Consider the following 18,907-nt stretch of genomic DNA (forward strand, 5'->3'; position numbering starts at 1 on the left):
CATGCTGGCATATTGGCACGTGTACTGATCTTTGTCGTATCGGGCGACTACGTTTTGCCGCCTGACAAATGTTATCGCACAGCGCGGGACGCGCCTGCATGTATCCGAAGTTTCTGGAAAGTTATCAATGCTTCTATCCGCTGTCTGTTGTCGCCGAACCTTGTGTTATCTGATTTCATCGCCTGACGCGAATGGTGTAGAACTTTGTGGAAGACACGCGGGTCCCAACGATTAGTCTGGAACATTCGGCGACTGCTGTATAAAAGCCGACGCGCTTGACCCATCGATCAGATTTTCGACGATCGCCGAGTGTGTTAGCCGCTACCGTTGTTCTTTGAGTGTAGATTGTTTTTGAGGGCACAAGTTCGCCCAATAAAACGCTCGTTTCGTTAATCACAGTTTTGCTGCCTTCTTAACCTCCACTACCACGTGACAATCTCAAGGGCATGAAGTAAGTCAAGCGAGATCTAAATTGACTGTTGACTGATGTAAAATGTCAGCTGCAAAAAATATCGTTTGCAATGCCTATAACAATAGTTTTCTTTTTTGCTTGTAAAGATCATGCTTTCGTGAATGTTTTTCTTGTTTGGTCCATTTTTATTATATTGTGACAATGGAAACTTTGTCGCGACGTTGATCTGTTCTCGATATGAGGATCAGCCCGTGAGTGTTAGGACATTTAGAGAGCAGTAAAACAGCCTGCTGCCCGCATCTCTAATGCCTAAGCGTATTATGGCTGCGATTCCCAGCCAAGCACTGCCGCACATCTGCAAAGAAACGTGTCTCTCTCCGCCGCCGCACACTTGAATCACAGCGTTCTTTGTTTCGTTTATTTGCCACAAGTGGTTATGTTGCTTCAGACAGTGCTTTCCTGGCATTCGAGGTGCAGTCACATGGCAGTGGCGTGGCATTGGTGCATTTTAAGTGAAGTACGAGGAGCTCTAGAATAGCTCATGAGGCATGTCGCCTCCACGTTCGCCGTGCAGAATTCGGAAATCCTGTACACGACTGGAACGTGTCATCTTCATCTACAGCGTACCCTGGGGACAGGGCAAGTGAGTATGCAGCATAGAGGGTGGCGTTCATCGCTGAAGACTTTGCGTAGTCGACACCAGTAGTGTTTTTGTTCATTATTTGGAAATTCAGAGCGCAGCTGCGCACCAAGAGTAAACTACCTGGAGAGGCTATGCTGTTCCACTGCCGCCATGGTACCACCGCGTGGTTAACAGCAAAGATTTCACTTGGTGTACGAGGACAACTACGACACTAGTGTTTTTCCAGGACCCTGAGAAACGAATTAGGAAGAAATGCGAGCCACGGAAGCCCTGTTATTACGCCAGTCAGATACAATTTTTCACAATTTGTTATTTTGGCTTGAATCGCTTATTTATTTCTAGTTTGTTTTTCCTCATCTCTCCTCATCTTCATGTCAACTCAAACACTTGATCTGAAGTAGCAAGCGCTGCTTATAGTAGCGCTGACACTTTCACCTCCCATTAAAAACTTCTTTCTTTCATTTTCTTTCTCTTCGTCGCAGCAATAACGCAAAACCCGGCATGGGGAAAATAAAGACGGATCTCCCACTAGTCCTAATTTACCTTTCGCATTTTCGTTGCTTTTCCTAAAGGCCAGCCTATATTTGCGCAGTGTTTCCATATGCGTATCGGTATGATCGGGCTTTCCCGAAAGTGGCTTTGCTTGTTGCACGTGTTTAGCTTGCGGGTACTATCCTCCAGGCGACCTTGAAACCTGGACTAGTATCTACTCGTTGTATTGACCCGCTTGGTACGTACGTGTGCGTGCCAGGCACACGCAGCTCCAACCTCGCATGTATCGATGCGGAAACCATTACCCAGCCTTATGCATATATAAATATGCGAGTATCATTTTCGGCATGTAGGTTCCCAGCGTTCATTATCTTGCCTTTTGCATTGTAGATGACTCCTCGAAACTACATTCCCCATGGCAACGGCATTATGGCGTTAAAGGGACACTAAAGAGAAAAATGATTTGTGCTGCATCAGTAAATTACCTTTCTACGACACCAAAAACACCGCTCTTACCACGATAGGACGCTTGGTAAGCCAGAAAAAGCGCAAGAACGAAAGACGCGTGGCGACGCTCCCTTGAATTTTGCCGCACCTGGTCGCTGTGACGTCATGGATTTTGTGAAATCTTCTAGGATCTTCCTAAACATATATCGGAACAGACTGACTATATTGTGTTCTAAAGGCACAGAATGTTAAACATGACAAGTTTCGGGCACCTTGACTCAGCGAACGCGGCCCAAATGGGAAAACATAGTTTGGGATCCCTGACGTCACACTGACGTAGCGGCGTCGGGTTTTGCGCGCGAAATTCAAATACTGATACTGCGACCTTCATTTTCTCGTCTAATAATCAAACTATTATTTTGAAATGACTGCCTGTAAGGTTCTCCAACAATGCTTCATGTGTCTAAACTGATTCATAGTTTCGCTTCAGTGTCCCTTCAAAGAGTAGGATGGGCGGTTACTTGGAGTGCAGCAACCCTCTCTCACTCTCTTTCTGGCGCTGTTTCTCACTTGCACTTGCAATGCAGTGTCCTTCACATCGCGTAATGCCATGCAATGACGTCATGGTGGTTACCACGTTGTTTGGCAGTGCCCGGAGCGGAAAAGCTGCGCCTTATGGCGATCCACTTTTCTCGAGCCATTCTTCGCTTACGGTGCGGAAGCTGCGAAACAAATTGAATTGCGGCGTTCAACGTCGCGAGACTGCACATTGTGCACGAAGTAGTTGAGGGCTTCGGATTAATTTTTTTTGCTGCCCGAGGTTCTTCAACGTGCACCCAAAGCGCAGCGCACGAGTTTGTTTGCATTCCCTCTTTGTCGGAACGCGGCTGCCGCGGCCCGGACCGAACCCGCGACCTCGTGCTCGAGCTGCAAACAGAACTACAAGGAACATGACAACAGGGCGCGACGTCACGTCAATTCTCCCCTAGTAGAAAGTACGGAGGTCGCAGTGGAGTTGGGCGACTAGGCGACACCTGTGACTCGCTCCGTCGTCGCACTTAGGTCAATCTTTGCGGGATCGGACGCTCGATGTGAAAGAAATGCCCCAAGTATAGAAAGGTGGGTGGCGGCGTCATGTCGAGATCAGTGATGCCACAGTTTCTTTTTTTCGCAGCGCCTGGCTGTGAGTCGATAAATTTTGACGAGGAATAATTCTGTTGCATTGCAACTTAACTGAGGACATAATAATATTTGGGGTTTTACGTGCCAAAACCACTTTCTGATTATGAGGCACGCCGTAGTGGAGGACTCCGGACATTTTGACCACCTGGGGTTCTTTAGCGTGCACCTAAATCTAAGCACACGGGTGCTTTCGCATTTCGCCCCCATCGAAATGCGGCCGCCGTGGCCGGGATTCGATCCCGCGACCTCGTGCTCAGAAGCCCAACACCATAGCCACTGAGCAGCCACGGCGGGTTAACCGAGGACATATCGGGAATTTTTTTTCTGCACGGTTACACCAAAATATAAACAGTAGTGGAAGCCAAACACCTTGAAAATATTTCCACCGTGATGTCATCCCTTGTACCGCGGTTTGAACGCGAAATTTGAGAGGAAGTTGCAGTTTCCTTATTACCTTATTAAGCAGTTTTTTAGCAGTAATGTATCAGCCTAGATTGATCTATCACCCTTATTTAGTGTTTCAGCTTGACGCTGGGTGCCGAATTCACAAGTCTTTTCGTTCATAAACGATAGTCGCCATTGTCTTTCCAACTTGGTTAATTGCATACCCAGCATCATGATTGGCTATAATTTGCTCCTACGAGCAATGCTCGCGTAAGAAGCTTTTCTGATTCTGGAACTCGGTGCCTTATCTAATCAGGGGGATCTCTGCGCGGTGACTCTGATCACTGCAAAGCACTATGTGTGACATCCCATCTAGCTCGCCCGTTCATACTAATCAACTTCCTGCAGTTGGCTGCTGACCGCCGCAATTTGACTCTAGGAAAGCACTGCTGTTCAATAGTTTCTTTTAATGAACTAATTATTTGGTAGGTCATCCACAAGAGTCACGCACGTTCTGATTCCAGCATCCGCCTATTTATTTATTTATTTATTTATTTATTTATTTATTTATTTATTTATTTATTTATTTATTTATTTAACATTCCTTCAAGGCCCGAAGGCATTACAGGAAGGAGAGGGTGAACATAAGAAAAAATATGCGCAACGTGGCGTTTCATGAATGGTGGTTTTGAAGCTGTCGGTATCCAGGATGGCTGCGACCTTGGCAGGAAGGTGGTTCCAATCTTTGCGTGTGCTAGGGATGAATGCATTGCTACAAAGTTTAGTTCGTGAAGACGGCACACGAACTTTGAAACTGTGTGTCAGAGCGAGATGATAGGTATGACGGTTGGGTGACAAGCTGTTGTTTCAACAAAGGGTTGGGGTGGTAGATTTTATGAAAAAGCTAAAGGGGGGCGGAAGCATCTACGACGGAAAGAAAGTTCTGGCATGTTAAGTGTTGTTTTTTGCCCTTAATAATAATAGTAATGTGCCCTTGAAGAAAAAAATCGTTTTGCGCTAGGTGACTTGTTGGTACATACCGTCGACGACTGGTGGCTCCGACTTGCTGTAATTGGAAGGCAGGAAGTTGTTCCATACTTCATCGGAAGAACATCTGCGCGTGCAATGTTGGAGTGCGCAGAAAATTTATTTAGGAAGCCTGCAGAACGCCTGTAAATGTCTTTGGTTATAAATATCTTCATGGGGCATACTATGTACCCAATGGCTCCGCAACTCTGGCCGACTAATGCACATGATCTCTGTGAAAATAGCCCAATAGAAAGCGCATACACAACTATGACGTCAAAGGAAGTAAGGTTTTTAGCCAGAATAGTCTTAAGCAATCTATCGACTTCTCATGGTTAAACCTGTAAGCACTATTAGTAGGCTGCACGAAATGCCTAGACGATTAGCGGACCACGTAAACACAATTAGTACAACTTAACGAATGTCTACCAGCTGATATAACAAACAAAAAAGGCCTTTGTATTGAAAGCCATATACATAGAGCAAGATAAAGGTGAAAGTAAGTGAACTCGCCAAAGCCCTCGAGTAATGCATAGAAAATGAATAAGTATTTTAAAAAAGAGCAAACGCGCATTTAAGAGCTCATTTTGCCACCGTTATAGAATATTGTCCTAGCATTCCGGAAACGACAGCAATACGCTTGCTTTCCGTTATGTTCCGCTTTTAATTTTAATCTAAAGCCGTTGTATCAACGGTGTAGCCATCATTCTAGTTTAGGGGCATTTATCCAAAGAAGCGCACTACAATATCTAAATGACAGCAATTCTTGTGACGTGGGATGATTTACGAATTACCGCAACTTCATTTTCTATACAGGCGAGCTCCTTTACAACGAACACCTCTACAACGAAATGACGCATGTAACGAAGGAATACTTCCGTCCCGGTTCTGTTGTGAGCTGTGTGCTGCGCGACTTCTACGCCGAAGGGACCTGTATAACGAATGATTTCGGAGACCCCAAGCACCTCTTTATAAAAGCGTTCGATTGGGCCACATTATTGATAACCTCAATATACACTGTAACGAAGTCGAACGAAATTGTTGTTCTTTTGCGCTCTCAATTTGCGTTCCGCTGGCATTAATCCAGGAAAACATGAATAACCATATTATCAACTCATGTTGTGTAACAAAAGGGTAGTGCCGTCGCTTCCAGAAATTCCATTATGTTCATCGCTTCTCACATTGTTTATCTTGCTCTTAGTATTGCAGCACTATACATTTCATTATACCAATGCTGTGTCACGTACAAGATAGTACACTTCTGTAGTGTAGCAACGTAAATTAAGTCCTTTATTATTTACTTTGCAAACTCGAGCTATTTGTCGGCATTACCTCTGCTGGTATGTAGACGGGTGCTTGAAGTACTTAACGTGGATCTCAGCTTCTACGGAGCCCTCGCCTACACCTAGTTTCGTTGGACACAATTATTCTATTAGCTTACCAGTTCGAACAATGTCACACTGCTAAAATTTGGCGCGAAACACAAGGTGCGTGGGATCAACAGAAGATATAGCGTGCCTTTTGCGCGCTTTGAGCTGGAGCTCCGCCTTCTGATCTGGAGTTCTGCCTTCCGCATGGTACGACCGGGAGTCACTTTTATTTGACCCCTATGGCTTGGGGTAACTTTTACCAGTGCGTACTCCTACATCATCTGAATAACAAGTCCATATTGTGAAGCTTCTGGGTACAAAGATGCAATTGCGCACCTTCTGTGTGATTGTCGTCGTTTCAATGCAGGAGGAAAATTCTTTAGCACAGCACGCTGGAAAAGATTGACAACCGTCCCCTTACGAAAGCCAGAATTCGTGGACCCTGGTCCCAGCCGATGTCGGCACGAACTGCTTTAAAAGCGTTAGCGTGCTTTTGAAAACAAGCGGGACCCATTGAAAAACTATAGAAGGTGCGAACTGCTGCGTTCCTATTTCTTCTTCTTCTCTTGTTTGTTATCTTTTCTGCCCTTCCCCGATCCCCATGTGCAGATTAGCCAAACGGACACTTAATCTTGTTAGCCGCTTTGCCTTTCACCTCTTGTTTTCTATCCTTCCTCCCTTGAGCTATGCAAGCTTGAAATTCACCCCACTTCTCAATGTTCCGTGTCTGATCCCTGGCATGGCAATGTTTGTCAATGACCGAGGTGCAGCACGAAGAGTAGGCCCAGTGAGGAGACAGATTGTCTCCTTTTGCCCCTCTTCGACGGCATTTCCTGAAATGTCCGAATAAAAACGATATCTAAAATCTATTCACAAAAGTCCAATACATGAGTAGCCGGACTTTTTGCACTGTCACTTCGGTTCAATTTTATTCGCCAATTAGAAGCGCATGGCAAAAGCCCATGGCAAAAGCAATGCACTTTTGGCCTGTTCGTTGAGTTACTAGGTCTCTGGATCCCTTGATATAAGGTTGTGGTTGCGTCATATGCATAAGTTCCTAGCCCGACACTCACAAGTGCGAGTATTTGTGCAGTACAGATTCGAATGGCCAATGTTGCATCGTATATTATTTTCACATGAAACACCGATTTGACAGAAGCCCGTTGCGGAGCACGTGGACGGACGTCACTCTATACGTCACACTATAAGCGCATATCCATGGATAACAGACAACTTGCGTGTCATTTATTTGTTTTTGTTTATTTGCTATATAGTACACACCACGTGGAGGATGATGCAGCTGTTCAGACTCTTGTGTGTTTGATTTTGTTTGTTTTTTATGGGTGTGTGGAGCATGACTGGAACTACAAAAATATGTGCGGTCGCGTCCACAAAGCTTTTTTTTTTTGTTGGTTATAAACTGTTTGCGAATGTCTAGCCGCCTTCGCTAACAAAATGTCCCACATCGCGCGATCGGTTGGCACTGCACAGATGTCCTCTCGCAACAACTTTGTGTGTGTGTGTGTGTGTGTGTGTGCGTGTGTGTGTGTGTGTGTGTGTGTGTGTGTGTGTGTGTGTGTGTGTGTGTGTGTGTGTGTGTGTGTGTGAAAACATGTTTCGGTCTGTTTGCAGAAAACATATCCTATTTAATAGTTCCCTGAATGGCCACCATTCTGGCAACCACCAGTGATGACAGCCACCAGCGTGATAGCTAGGCGATTGGCGCATCCGTGGCTAATCATGGAAGCCACTTAGATAAGGTAGATTTAGTGAACACTAGCACTGAAAACTGAATTGACAGACCTCACGGAACTGCAGTTCCGCTGGCAGTCAAGTGCTGAATTAGAATGCAAAAGCTCAATGCCTCATAGCAAACGGCCCAACAATAACCAGGGAAGCGAGCTCTGAGATGCGACTGCGATAGAGCAATATAACCATGATAACAAATTAAGCGAAAGCTAAAGGAACTATTGTAACGGCAACCGTGACAGCAGTCGCAGCACCAATAACAACAGCAGCAATTGCGACAAGGTGGGTAGGAGTTATATCAACTAGGGCAATAAGCGCAGCTCAAGCAAATTACAAGCGCGAAAGAGAGTAGGGGACGACAATTCTCATGGCGAGAGGACGCAGTCGTAATGACAACCATGCCAGCTGCCGCAACAAGAATAACAATAACAACGACAGCGATTTTCACAGGACGTGCGTGAGTTGTAGCTTCTACAACAACAGGTGTAGCTGAAGCAAAGAAAGCGCGCGCGCAAAAAAAGGAAATAGGCGGCACGAACTCACGTGGTGAGAGTGCAGTTTTGTGCTGTCGTCGTCGCCGACGCCGCGTCGTTGGCCGTCGCTGTACGGGACAGGCCCGACAGGACAAACCACACGAGGCCAACGCGCGGCATGGTTCCACTCGCGACGGGCCGTCGACGGAGCCGCGGCCGCACGCTTCGATCGGGGAGAACGTGGCTGCACTTGCACAACAGGTGGCGTTGGCAGCGCAACAGCGAATAGTGCGGGACGTAGCCGTCGCTCCGTGTGGCTTCTTCACCGCGGTCGTATCACTGCATCAGTCAGTCAGTCAGTTGGTCGGCAGGTCATTCAGTCCGTCCGTCCGTCCGTCCGTCGGTCAGTCAGTCAGTCAGTCAGTTAGTCTGACTGTTCAGTCAATCAGTCACTCAGTCAGTCAATCCTTCCGTTGGTCAGCCAGCCAGTTAGTGTGACTGATCAGTCAGTCAGTCAGTCAGTCAGTCAGTCAGTCAGTCAGTCAGTCAGTCAGTCGGTTAGTTTGACTGTTCAGTCAGTCAGTCAGTAGGTCGGTTGGTCAGTTAGTTAGTCGGTCAGATTCTTAGATTAAATTCTGGGGTTTTACGTGCAAGAACCACGATAAGATTATGAGGCATGCAGTAGTGGGGGACTCAGGATTAATTTTTACAACCTGGGTTCTGAATTATAACGGGTTCCGAATGCGCGGTATGCGGGCGTTTCTGCATTTGTCCCCCATAGAAATACGTCTTCCGCGGCCTGGATTCGATCCCGCGACTTCGTACTTAGCAGCGCAGCAACGTAGCCACTAAGCAACCACGGCGCATAACTTGAAGACAAAGGTCACGGCGCTAACCAGAGGAGGACGAAGTGAGAGTCAAATGACATGTACGGGCGCCAACTGCTTAGCGCCAAAACCTCAGTTTTTAAGAGGAAGTTTTAGCTCGGGTGCTCCTATCTAAATATATGCAAAAGGAGAATTCGTTTTTCTCGGCAACCACTGCACCAAATTTGACGAGGTTTGTTGCATTTAAAAGAAAAAGTTAAAATCTAGTGACGGTCTGTCTCGAATTTTCGATTTATGTCGTGAAATTTTTATTAAAAATTGGCAAAAATTGAAAATTTTTAGAAAACGAAACTATCAAGTTTAAAACTCTGTCACTCAGCAAGGAAAAATTATATCACAATTCTGTCAATTGCATGTGATAGTACATCTGAAGCAGACAAAATTCATATGTTACACATGGACCTAAGAAAATTCAGTAATATATAACTACAGCTTTTCTAGAACCCTTGTACACAACGCAACAAATTCGCGTAAAATATAAATTGACATATCAAATTTATCCGCCTTGAATGATCTAATAGATGCCGATGACAGAACTGCGAAATCTGTTGTTGATGCAGAGCTATTAATTTATAAACTTGGTGCGTCCATTTTTCTTTATCTTTCGAATTTTTGAAAATCCTGAAAAGCTAAAGCTTACTAAGAGGAAGCTTTAGATTGGGCTAAACTCCAACGTCGCCTATTCCAATACATGTAAAACGCAAAAACATTTTTCTGAGATAACCCGTGGACCGATATTAATGAAATTTCTTACATTTGAGAGAGAAAATTATATCCTAGTGACTGTTGGAAGTGGAATTTCGATTTAGCGCATGAATTTCGTTAAATAGATTTTGAAAAATTTGAAAGTTCGAAAAAATGGACACACGAAGTTTATAAATTATTAGCTCTGCATCAACAACAGATATCGCAGCTCTGTAAACGGCATCCATTAGGCCATCCAAGGCGCACACATTTCATATGTCAACTTATATTTTAAGTGTATATGTTACGTTGTGTACAAGGGTTCTGCGAAAGCTGTAGTTCTATATTACTGAATTTTCTTAGGTTCATGTGTAACATATGAATTTTGTCCACTTTAGGTGTACTATCACATGCAATTCTCAAATTGTGATGTCATTTTTCCTTGCTGAGTTATAGAGTTGTAAACTTGATAGTTCGCTTTATGAAAACATGTGATTGTTGCAAAATTTTAGTAAAAAATTGACCACCTAAATGAGAAATTATAAACCAACAGTAACTAGATTTCGAGCTCTTCTTTCAAATGCAACAAACCTCGTCAATTTTGTTTCAGTGGTTGCCGAGAAAAAAGAATTCTCCTTTTACATGTATTTAGATAGGAATACCCAAGCTAAAGCATACTTTTAAGGGGCCCCTCACCAGATCTAGCCATTCTGAGCTGACAATCGCAGAGCATACATTGCGCGATAACGATCGTGTCTGTATAGTATTACATCGCTATGCACCGTCGAAAGATCTGAAATCGCAAACTGAACGCCGTTCTTCCTTCTCCTCGTGGCCGCCGCGCTCCAAGCCGGACGGTGACGTAATCGTGCCCCTGCGCCTACGTAATCGTGTCCGCAATGTGACGTCGCTCGTGGTGACACGTGACTTCGAGAATTATTCAAGACATCTCTTATCTGCGCTATCTGTTGCTTGAATTGATCAATTGAAGTTTAGAGAAATAATGAAACACACAAACGGAATGTCTGCGTGTTTGTTGTTTTACTTCGCGCTGAAGCAAGAGATATGTGCTTCCGCTTCGTCTGCTTGATTACACGGTCGTGCGGTCACGTGCGCAGGTACCGAATCTATGCCATTTTCTACCGTGTTCAAGCTTGTGAACACGCTTTGCGATCCGCTTGCTCAGTCTCAGTATTCGTGCAGCACTGAATTATACCACTAGTCATGTTTCCTTGTGCACAGCGCGCAAAACCGTGCGCTGCGCGAACAAGACAACAGCTCGCGCGCGACGCCGTCGGCGGAGTCGGCGGAAGTGCGTAGCGCCGAAAAAAAAAAAAAGCGACGAGCAAAAAAAAAAAAAACAGTGAACGTGGGGCCTGTGACGTATTCATCACGCGATCCTCGAGGTCCGGTATTAAAGAACGCAGAGAAGGAATTTCGCTTGAATAGGCTAGACGGGGCGAGTGGAGAGGCAGTCTCGCTATGCAGTGGAGCCCGCCTGCTGAAATCATGAGTTCGCGGCACTGGTGAGGGGCCCTTTAAATCACATCACGGCGGTTAGTTGGTCAGTCAACCTAGAGCGCGTCCGCTTACCTTCTTCGTCCGGTACGCCGTCGTTTCTCCATGTCCACTTCGCTCAACGTTGCCTACACATTCCTCAAGGTGGCGGTACTTTGCCGCGCGCTGCGCGCGCTCCTTCGTAATATTTCCGGCGCACAATTTTCTTTACTTGCAGGCGCCTCACTCATCCGCTTGCTTCGCGGTCTCAGGCAAACACCACGAATTTGAAGAGTTGGTGAGCTACGCTTGCGCGTAAAACCATGCCGTGGCCCTCGCGTGCTCGTCGTCTCCGCCACCTTGCTGCTGTCGTAACACACACGCTCGCGTCAGACAAGTCAGTCAGTCAGTCAGTCACAGTCACAGTTAGTCAGTCAGTCGGTCCGTCCGTCCGTCAGCCAGTTAGCCTGATAGCTAGTTTGCCAGCTCACCTGTGATCAAGGAAACCGCACGGGTCCCGAATCGTCTCTGTTATTTTCACCTTGACTTGGTCAGTGACCGTAATTTCTTCATCAGGCATGTCGTGTCTAAACACAACCACGTTGGTCCACCTGGTTACGCTTTGCGTGATCCCAAACGATTCTGGGTAGCCAGCTACCACCGAAATACTTCACACAATGCCGATTCTCACAGTGCAGGCGATCTGCTTCATTTTTGCTAGCGTGATATCGTTAAGGGCTTCGTGTCACAGAAAATTCAGTGTCGGCGTCCGGCGCCGGCGTCCCCGTGAGCGAAAATTCCGGTGTATATTTAGTTATATGTATATGCCACGCCTTGCTAAATGACATGCGGTATATGTTGATTATATTAATTGCCACACCATTCTATCACAAAAGTTGCTCATACATTGTCCTACATTCCTTACAAAGTTATTCCTCGGAATTTTTAGCCAGACCAACCAGAGCAACCGTCAATACCACCTGCCCTCTTTGATGCATCTCTATATGCCAACTGGACTCCGCCGAAGCGAGGCGACTCTGCTTTATCGCTTATGGTTAGGGGTGGCTTTCACGAAATCTTACTCATTCCGCATTGGAATGGCCGACAACGCTCTCTGCAATGCCTGTCTTTGCGAGGAGACGCTGCAACACATTCTGTGCGACTGTCCTGAATATAATGTTCAGCGACAGTCCCTGGCATCCGTTCTCGCGCACCTTGACACTAGACCATTGTCCCTCGACACGATTTTCACATGCCGCCGACAGAAGACATCGCAGGTGAAGGCGACAAAGGGACTACTTCAGTTTTTGAAAGAGACGGGATTGGACAAGCGGCTCTGACAGTGTTATCACGTACAATGCCAGATTGATAGACTCTACCGGACGATGTTTGTGTGCTGTGCTATGTGCTCTCTCTCTCTCTCTCCCCCTTCCCCATCTTTCATCGCACCCATCCCTCTCCCATGTGTAGGGTAGCAAGCCGGTTACGCTAAACTGGTTAACCTCCCTGCCTTTCCTTCTCTACTTTTTCCTTCCTTCCTTCTCAGACAGAAATATTGAATGGACGAAACAATAACAGAAACCTGAAAATGACGTAATTACAGCGAAGCTCTTTATGGCTACGGTTCCGTATTAGAGATAATCCGGCGTCGACATCCAGCTCGACCGTCGTTTCGGCAAACATCATTCCGAACGACGCCTACCAATCCACGCAGGCCCTCCATGTCGCGCAAAGAAGTTACTGAGCTAATTGAATTTCTCAAAGTAAAATACGTCAGAAAAATCGTAAAGTACGGCTTACACACAACGTACAGACATAATAGTGTCGGATTGTAATTTGAATATATGAGAAAACATAATTCTGTTACGCGGAAACTCAAACACAAACCTATTTTCAGCGTTTCTAAAATTCATAGAGCGGTCATGTGCTCCGAGATTTGCGTGCGCTGGCGCGCGAAAATCTCAAAGGCAATAATGAGGCGTCCCCGGTTCCTCGCAACACCACCAGATGGCGCTCTCGTCCGCTGCATCGCGGCCAACGCAAGAGGGCGCATTTACACAAGAAAGCTCGCCTTTGTGCATAGCGTTCGTCGCCAGCGTTTCCCGGTAAACATTAAGGTTAGATAAGCTGCAGTTGCCTGGAAGCATGAGAAGCAGTCTGGGATCCTTGAATGCTGTCGCGTTCCACTCTTAAAGGCGAAGCTTACGCGTCCTCCAAATTTCTTCCTGTCTGTCAACAAATCTACGTGCGCAAAATTATCATCTGCACTGGCTCGTGTCACTACTCGCACGTTCGTCGTCATCGTTTTCTTCCACAGCTGACTCCGATGCCAGTCATGATGCCAGCGTTCCCATGTTGCCTCTACCTCTGCGGAGGCACTGACGGCCCTGGCCGCACTGCCAGTCGATGCGTTGTCTCAAATTCTTTGCCTCAATATATTGCGAAATGAAAACACGAATATATGCAACGAACGTATAACACGAATGAACACGGATGTATAAAAATAAATGTTTGTGCGTACCTTTGGTCACGATGACCAGCGATCGAGACAATAAATGTGTTCGTGTGTTCGTTTAAAACTCTGTGTCACCTCTTTGTCGTGTGCTACACAGCTTCGCTGGTCCTCCACCTTCACAGAGTGGAATAGATCGCGATATTTCTTTTTTTGGCCCGGCTGTGCACTACCTCCAGGATCGGCTCACGCAAGAGGCTGCGTGTACACCAGAAAGACCCTGGTGCATAGCATTCGCCGCCAGCGTTTTCCGGTATACATTACGGTTATGTAAGCTGCAGTTGCCGGGAAGCGCGAGAAGCAGTCAGGGATCTTTGAATGCTGCCGCGTTCCACTCTTAAAGGCGTAGCTTAAGAGCCTTCAAAGTTTATTATTTTCGCAAGTAAGAATCCGCATTTCGTACGTGCTACATCGCTGACAGTTTGCGCGCAATAACCTGCACAACGGTTTTGTGAAGCTGGCTTCTCCTTCTGAAGACGCTTGACAAGGAGAAGTATGATTTACAGTGACAGCTAGAGTACGTTACCGCATATCAAAATAACAGGTATATAAGCACGCTCGGAGAATGCAGTCTAGCGAGACAACATGCTCTGCTTGCACCGTGTATTTAAGGATAAATGTAGGCCGCTATACAGCAGGCTCAGACGCAGTGCTACATTTGCATACTCGAATACCGGAATGCCTAGATATGAGAAGGAGCGCTGGTGGAGATAAGGGCGCTTTGTTGAGCACGAACAGTAGGAACTTTAATTTCCCTTGGCAACTTTATTTCGCGCACTCTCGTATATGTTAGCAGCCTCATAATAACCCTTAAGAACTGTGCAATTCGTGCTCTGGTCACGGAGGCCTTCGATACGTAAATCTGTCGACAGCTCGAGCTCTGCATGATGCACAGAAATATGATAAACAGCACCAAATTGAACCAAACGGAATGCACGCCATAGTATCAATAGTCAAATGTGTATCTGAAATGTCGAAACTGGGGCAGTCCTGAGAATTCGTTACAAGTGCATACGTCTTGCGAACTCACCGCTATAATTCGTGGATTGAAACAGTGGTCATAATGTTAACAATTAAAGGGTTAATCAGCATAATTATGCTAATTCTTTAATTAAGCATTTTTATTTCTCGTGGAGGTAATGGCTGTCTGATGGAGTAATTCAGATCAAGGATTAGAATTATTATATCTATCCCGATTTCGGGGAAAGTCCCCCTGTCTCCCCCCCCCCCAAAAAAAAAGAAAAAGAAAAAAAGAACGAAGCGCAGGCGCGTTACTGCAAACACTCGTACCGTTTACTGCGTTGCAACTTCACCCGTTTCTCATCGGTGGTGCGGTGCCGAAACCGTGCCTAGCCCAAGGCTGCAACTCCATATTAAAACAGAAAGCGGCCCAGACTTCGTCCGGACCACTTACTTCACCGTGAACCAGGCAGTTGCCGCCATTCAATCGTGGCTAGCAAATGCAACAAAAACCCGTGCGCTACACTTGGACGACACTTAAACACATCACGTTGCTGACGCAGTCTTCTTGCAGCGTCGGCCCTCTCTTGCTGGTGGTGGCAGCGCGTGCCCGACTTCACATACTCGTTTAAGGCACAGTAATACCGGGTCGATACAAGACCGACAAGATGCTCACGCCAATGACTGACCGACTATTGTGCGCCACTGAAACCATTTTATCATACCAGGCCAGCATAACATAACATAACATAACATAACAACGCAGCATATATGCTCAGATATGTGAGATTTGCTGCGTTTTGAGATTATTTCATATCAACGACGCATCTTTTCCAGAGTATTTCGCGCTAACAATGATCTGGGGATGTAGATGCGATGAAAACAAGTGCACCGCTCTGCTAAATCCGACGTGGAAGGCTGCGCTCGAAGACTTCTCGAATATGCCAAATGTCTAAAAAATATGTAAAAAAGAAGAATACAAAAAAGAAGCGAGGTGCAAGTGCAGAAATCATTGAGAACAAACACCGAGGCAGCCGCGTCGGCCGTTGGAACTCAGCGTGCACTTATAGGCCACACTGTTTGCAGAACAACAGCGCACTCACGCCTGCGACATGGCTACAAGTGCTAGATGGCTTCCAGGAACAACATGGCGTCCCGGAGAAGCCATTAATAATTATTCGCGATTTACGAAAGGCACAACCGATGTGCACTCAACGTGGACGCAGGCTCACAAATCAACCGGTGGAAGCCTCTCCGACACCCTTCCAAAACGTTTCCAGCGGCGTGCGGCAGAGGGCAGCACAATAAAACGAAACATGCGGATTGCATGTTTGCATGTTGTCGTCTGCACCTGTGCGTGTGCACAGATAAGCAACATGGCGGTGCCTTTGCGCTTGCCGATTTGCATGCATGGATGCTATCGGGAGCTCTTCCTCTAGAGTTGGTTATATTAACTCTTCGTGTGTGCAGCAGCACTGCTGGCGACATCTAGCAACAATTTTATTCATACCACAGCATTCCGAAAGTCCTCCTATTTATGTTTGATGCCGTTCCGGCAGAGTAAAAAGAATGAAACCAGTATAGATACATTATTATGCTGTGGCCGACGCCTTTACACCAGCAACTCACTGTAACATATAGACCATAATTACAATATTACTTTCCTGCGCGTTCTTTGAACTCATCCCCAAATGCACCACCATCACCACAGCTCTTGTCTGCGCCTCGATTGGTACGGTATTCCGCAAATGGTAATGCGTTTGCGGGCAAAACTGAATGGACTGTAATAACACCTTCGGCATAGATGTATTCTTTGCACATGCTATTGCATGGCTTTCAGGAGAACTGCATGTTGTAGGGCCGTTTAAAGTAGCTTTGGCAAACCCGCCGTGTTTACTTAGTGGCTATAGTGTTGGGCTGCTAAGCACGAGGTCGCGGGATCGAATCCCGGTCATGGTGGCTGCATCTCGACGGTAGCGAAATGCAAAAACACTTGTGTGCTTAGATTTAGGTGCACGTTGAGGAAATTCTGGCCGTCCAAGTGATTCCGGATTCCCCCACTACAGCGCGCTTCAAAATCGTGGTTTTTGCACGTAAAAGCCCGCAATTTTTAGTAGCCTTAGCAAAATGCTCTTGTTTGCCTAGATTGTCCAGTCAAGAACAAAACTAGTGAACGTTTGTGCGGATTGGATGACGGAACATACATATGCTTTCTTGCGAACAAAAGTGTTGCTAATGCACAAATAGGACCTGCGCAGAAAGCTGACGGTGACCACAACCCGTGAGCTATACGACGAGAAACGCCGCACTATAATGCGCTGTTGCCCTGCAACGATGAACGATGAAGTAGCCACACTGGAAACGCTACTCTTCCATGCGATTCCCGCAAGAATTCTGCGAGAAACGTGCTGAATTAGTGGGATGCATATCTAAACGGTTCTGCGAGGCGTGTCACCTTACGGAATCGCGCATCAAAGCATATATTACAGGACATGCGAGTTACGGGACACGCTTCAATGTTGCTTCGTTTGGCTTCGAGCAACAGTGTATAGTATGCGACTTGGCCTTCTTGAGCGAAAGCGCCCGCTGACGCAAAGAACCTCTTGCCATGGCCGCGCCCGTCGCTGCCCAACGACGCCTCGCTCCAGCGCTCATTAAAGCGATAGCAACCGTGGTCGTTCCCGGGGCTTCACTTATGTATGCCCAGGCGGCGTTACGAAGAGCCCAGCCAGCAGCTCGATTCTGTACGAGACCCATTCTTCTCCCCTGGCCCTGGTGTTTTAGCAATAACGCGCGCATTAGCAATGAGAGATCAAAGGTATTGTTCTCATCCCATTGTCGGGGACACGTGTAACCATTTAGCACACCTATTAGCGCATCTATACGTGCCTACGTACCAGTCTTCAATGTTTAACAAGTTTTACCGGTCATCTCGGAAATAGTATCTTTTTTTTGTCGTGTGCGTCTGCAGGAGCGTTCTCACTTGCACCACCGCGGTTTCTGTATAAGAGTATTTGCTGATATAAGGGGCCGTGCACACACACACACACACACACACACACACACACACACACACACACACACACACACACACACACACACACACACACACACACACACACACACACACACACACACACACACACACACACACACACACACACACACACACACACACACACACACACACACACACACACACACACACACACACACACACACACACACACACACACACACACACACACACACACACACACGCACGCACGCACGCACGCACGCACACACACGCACGCACGCACGCACGCATATATATATATATATATATATATATATATATATATATATATATATATATATATATAACATGTCTGGAAAAACAAGGATGTTAACCAGAGGTTGTGCTTGCTGGTTGGCTAGCCTGCACGGTGGGAGGGAGGAGTACGGCGATAAGAAAAGAAAGAAAGCGTAAGGTGACAGAAAAAAAGACAACTGCAAACAATGTAAGCAGCATATGCCATACAGCAGTAGTAGGCGGCGTTCTAAGTTACATCATATAGGCCGATGAAAGTCAAGAACTTGAGCGGCGCAATAAGAAAGAAAGAAAGAAAGAAAATAAAAGAAAATTATGCATATCCCAGCGCACATGTTGGAATCCATGGGAAGCGAAGCCTTCATGAAGCGTACACAAGAGGATGCCGTGCTCATCGTTGGCAACTACAGAATGCAGATGCCAACGAAGCAGGAACCAACCTCCGAAAAGTAATAGGCTCGAATCGTCACGTGAACATAACTTGCTAAACAGCGCCAATCACTAGAACAGTAACATTGCTCACCGCCAGGCACTGTGAAATCAATAAAAAAATATGAGCAGGTGGCATACAACAGTAGCCCACGTCACTGCCTCAGTGGCCGCACTCAATATTTTTTTTTACGTCTTGAATACTGCTTCCTGGCAGACGTAGCTTCTTCATGCGCGCACTGGAATTTTTAAAACACTTTCCCTTCTATCATTCCAAAATACGCTGCTTCCCATAACGTGGCTTCCTGAATTACGTGCTGTCGAGGCTGCGGCACGCAAGGTTGCACGGGACAAGAATATGCCCAGGAGGCGGCGCTGGGCTTTGCGGAGCCGTGGAGCCCTCATAGCAACTCACTAGGCCCATAATAAATATCTATAATGTGCATT

General features: G+C 46.4%; 1 protein-coding gene across 1 annotated transcript in view; it reads right to left on the reverse strand.

The window, feature by feature from the left end:
- Nucleotides 1-8,357, reverse strand: part of LOC142590909 (glycine receptor subunit alpha-2-like) — a 30,843-nt gene extending 22,486 nt beyond the window's left edge. The window contains exons 1-2 of the mRNA XM_075703304.1: nt 8,249-8,357; nt 4,601-4,674 (exon numbers count right to left, since the gene is read on the reverse strand). The gene's annotated coding sequence lies outside the window, so the exon portion shown is untranslated. The remainder of the gene's footprint in view (nt 1-4,600; nt 4,675-8,248) is intronic.
- Nucleotides 8,358-18,907: the final 10,550 nt, after the last annotated feature.

Source organism: Dermacentor variabilis, chromosome 8 (genome assembly GCF_050947875.1).
Source record: "Dermacentor variabilis isolate Ectoservices chromosome 8, ASM5094787v1, whole genome shotgun sequence".
NCBI classification, from domain to species: domain Eukaryota; kingdom Metazoa; phylum Arthropoda; class Arachnida; order Ixodida; family Ixodidae; genus Dermacentor; species Dermacentor variabilis.